Consider the following 4,471-nt stretch of genomic DNA (forward strand, 5'->3'; position numbering starts at 1 on the left):
GTATATTAGGGCAGGATTTTTTGAGAAAAGGGAAGGTAGTAGTCTCATTCTCTGAGGAAGAGGTTAATGCGGGCGGCTCAAAAGTTCCGTTTTTGAACAGGAGAGGGGCTGAGATTCGCATTACCGATATTGACACCCGTCAAACAGTGGGATCATTGGAGAAGGTATATTCGCGGGTTGCCGTCCGGCTGGTCGAGGAGGCGGTCGTCCTTCCTTGGTCGGAGCACATTTTGTACGCGTTTGTGCCTTCAGATGTAGAGAGCGGCGCCGTGGGAGTGCTTGAGCCGGTCGACTCTCTCAGCAATGGCCTGAAGGCAGCCGCGTGCCTCGTGACAGTTAATGACGCCCACAGAGTGCCCCTACGGGTGGTTAACTGTAGCCAGCAGCCACTGAGCCTTCCCAAGAACAAAACATTGGCTTTCTTCACCTCTGCGATAGAGCAACGTGAGCCCACCGATACGGTACTCGCAACTGTAGAGCATGCTAGTCCTTCGGCTGCTCCAAAGGTGTCGTTCGATCTTTCTCACGTAAAATCCAGAGAGAGGGAGGCTCTGGCTGGTTTGCTGAACGACTACTCGGAGGTATTCGCCGCGTCCAACCTGGATTTGGGCTGCTGTGGCGTTATAAAGCACAGGATAGAAACCGGCACTTCATCGCCCGTTTACCAGCGTGCGTACAGGATTCCTTACTCCCAACGTGAGGAGATGGAGCGGCAGGTGCAGGACCTGATTGATCGCGGCATTGTCGAACACTCAAAGTCACCCTGGGGAGCACCAGCACTATTGGTGGAAAAGCCAGATGGCTCGTATCGATTGGTAGTGGACTACCGCAAACTAAATGCCGTAACTCGCATCGATCCATACCCCATCCCCAATATACAGGAGACGCTTTCTCAGCTGGGCTCTGCCAGGTACTTCACGGTAGTGGACATGGCGGCGGGATTCTGGCAGATAGCAATGGATCCGGCAGATGCCGAGAAAACGGCATTCAACACGCCCTCAGGGCACTATGAATGGAAAAGAATGCCGATGGGTCTGGCCAACAGCCCTGCTGTCTGGCAGAGAACCGCTGATGTTATCCTGGCAGGTCTTCTGGGGAGGCTGTGCTTCGTGTATATGGATGACATTATCATATACAGTGACAGTTTTGAGAACCATTTGCTCGATATTGAGCAGGTTTTGGTGCGACTAAGAGGAGCGGGTCTCAAGCTGAAGCCCTCTAAGTGCCAATTCCTCAAAAACGAGGTGAAATACCTCGGGCACGTTGTTTCAGCTGACGGCGTGCGACCGGACCCTGAGAAACTAAGGTGTGTCTCGGATTTTCCATCCCCGACTAGCGTCCGCCAGGTCCGGCAGTTTCTCGGCCTGATCGGTTACTACCGAAGGCACATAGAGGAGTTCGCCAAGCTCGCTAAGCCGCTCACCGCCTTAACAGCCAAAAATGTCGCCTTTCGCTGGGACGAAAACGCGGAGAATGCTTTTGGGGCCCTGAAAAGGAAGCTAATGAGTGCACCGCTGTTGCTCCACCCGGATTTTAATTTGCCCTTCGTTATGGCCACAGATGCGTCAAAGTTCGCAGTGGGTGCCGTGCTATCTCAGGTTATCGAGGGCAAAGAACATCCCGTTGCTTTTGCTAGCCGACAGCTGAGCCCCACAGAGCAAAAGTACGGAGCTACGGAAAGGGAGTGCCTCGCCGTTGTCTGGGCAGTAAAGCACTTCAGATGCTACCTTTACGGCCGCAAATTCAAGCTAGTCACAGACTGCCATCCTCTGAAATGGGTGATGAGTGTCAGGGACCCTAGCTCGCGACTCGCTAGATGGAATCTACACCTGCAGGAATACTGCTTTGAAGTTGAGCACAAGTCAGGAAAGACGCATCTGAATGCTGATGCACTCAGCCGCACAGCTGCCGTGGCAGCTATAGATGAGTTTGTCCCCGTAGTCGACCCCGCCGAATTACGCACAGAGCAGTGCAAAGATCCGGACCTGAAGCGAATAATCGAAAGCTTAGAGGACGCACCGTCTCACCCCGAACAGCTAGGTTATTTCATTGGCAAAGACGGCACCCTGTGTCGGCGCACGAGGCCAACCAGGAAAGGGAGACCAGAGAAAACCGCTTGGGAGAGAGTCGTCATACCTCGGTCGTGGGCAGAAAGGGTTCTTCGCGCGTTTCACGATGCGCCATGCGCCGGTCATTTTGGCGTAGCGAAGACACGCAGGCGTGTGGAGCGTTTGTACTTTTGGAGTGGCATGCGACAGGATGTTAGAGACTACTGTGCGAAGTGTCATTCCTGTCTCGAAAGAAAAACACCCAAGGGACGAAGACCAGCTCCAATTCAGCCGTTCCCTGAGGTTTCGGCTCCCTTCGAGCGGACAGGTATGGACATAATGGGCCCATTGCCCACGACCACTTCCGGAAACAAGTACATTTTAGTATTTGTCGATCACCTTTCAAAATACGCGGAAGCGGTAGCACTCCCAGATCAGAAGGCAGACACGGTTGCAAGAGCATTTGTCGAACAGATCGTGCTCCGACATGGACCCCCGAGGCAACTCTTGACAGATCGGGGAACGAACTTCGTGTCGCAGCTAATGAGGAGAGTTTGCGAGCTGCTTAAGATCGCTAAGAAGCAGACAACACCGTACCATCCGGCTTGCAACGGCGCGGTGGAGCGACTGAACCAAACCGTGGCCGGGTTCCTGTCGCATTTTGTTTCGCGCGACCAGCGGGACTGGGACTTGTGGCTCCCGTATGCAATGTTTGCCTACAATTCCGCAGCACACGAGAGCACGGGCGAATCGCCATTCTTTCTTCTCTACGGCCGAGACCCGGACCAGCCTAGTGAAGTGCCAGAGGGCCCCCGTCGTGTCCCATACGCTTCACTGGACGACTATAAGGTTGAGCTAGAATCGCGCTTGCAAGTGGCGAGGGACATCGCAAAGGAGTCCTTAAAGAAAGCGGCGAAGCGCAGGAAGGAGGTGCACGATCGCAGTGCTAGAGACGCGCCGTTTGATGTGGGGGACAGCGTGTACATTGAAAACTGCCAAAGGCAGATTGGGCTAGCTCGTAAGTTCCAGACGAAGTGGAGAGGACCGTGCGAGGTTGTCGAGAAGCTTTCTCCGGTAAACTTCAGAGTCCGAGACGTGAACCGGCGTTTGATAAGGATACACGCAAATCGCCTCAAGTCGACACCGGTTCAGTATTCACGAAATGAGGAAAGGGAAAGCGCGGATTTTGATGGGGACAGAAGTGAAGTGGAGCGCGCAGATAATTCGCAAGAAACGCCCTCTCCTGCATTTGTTCGGCAGGCGCCCGAGGTGACGGCCGGAATGCCACCGGATTTACTTCATGCATTGCTAGAAGAAGAAGCGCGCGAGGTTGCCGCGCAGATAACGCCAGGAGAGGCTCCTGCCACGAGCCCTCGCGAGTCCCAAAGCAGACAAAGGGGCACAGACTTACTTAGTATGACTCATGAAGGCCGATATCCGCTGCGAAATCGGAAAGCTAAGTCGGACTAATGGCGTAAACAGAGCGGAGTTGTGAACTGGTTAGAATTGTGTAATGCCGCAGCTCATAACATTGCTATATGCGTATGTGTTAAGTTATCGGAGTTAATAGTTAAACCTTTCTGTCATTAAGTAACACCTTCACAGGAGAGCATGCGGAGCGCATGCAGAACCTGCCCTACTTCCTTTCGTTATCTATATTTTTGTCTGTGCCGTGATCGTGCTAGAAGTGGGAGCTCCTTTGTAACTGTGGTAAATTTATTTCGTCCAGTTTGGACTAGAAAGGAGAGGCTTGGGTACTGAGTTTCATGTTTATCTGAAAAAGAAGATCAGTGCTGCCCCTGGAGACGCCAGTTATGACAGCGGAGGCATTGGTGTTGTGCAGTGGTGTTGAGTGCAGCGAAAAGTGTTTTGTCGGACGCACTGTGCGAGGCGATTCAGAAAGACAAGGGGAGCTGCAGGGACTCAAATGTTCGGAGAACATTCTTCTGGAGGGTGAGCGAGTGTGACATTCCTTGTGTGCTGCGAGGTTCCGCGTTCCACGGCGCGGCGTAGACGGAGACCCAGATGACAGCGGCATCATCAATTACCCAGCCATGCACTTTGAGTGACGACCAGAACGAAGCGACCCGCCGCCGTGACAGCGGCATCATCAATTACCCAGCCATGCTCTTTGAGTGACGACCAGAACAACCGGACCCGCCGCCGCCGCCGCGGGGAAACAGGCTTTATCCTCCCCAATTTGCGTGGCCGTTCCAGGTGCGGCCCTCCCGGGCACATTCCAGGACAAGGGAGCTGTCAGCGGGCCAGAGCGCGCCGTACCACAGCCGACGCTATGCGCTACCGCGAAGACAACATTCTTTCCCTCCTTCCCCTTTCGACGTGGGCTATCGCCGGGAAGGCACCCACAGCTTCCCGCCGTGCCTCGTGAACAAAAGCGCATTCCCAGAAGGGCCGTGACGGAC

The sequence above is a fragment of the Amblyomma americanum genome, chromosome 1, assembly GCF_052857255.1.
Source record: "Amblyomma americanum isolate KBUSLIRL-KWMA chromosome 1, ASM5285725v1, whole genome shotgun sequence".
Lineage (NCBI taxonomy): Eukaryota > Metazoa > Arthropoda > Arachnida > Ixodida > Ixodidae > Amblyomma > Amblyomma americanum.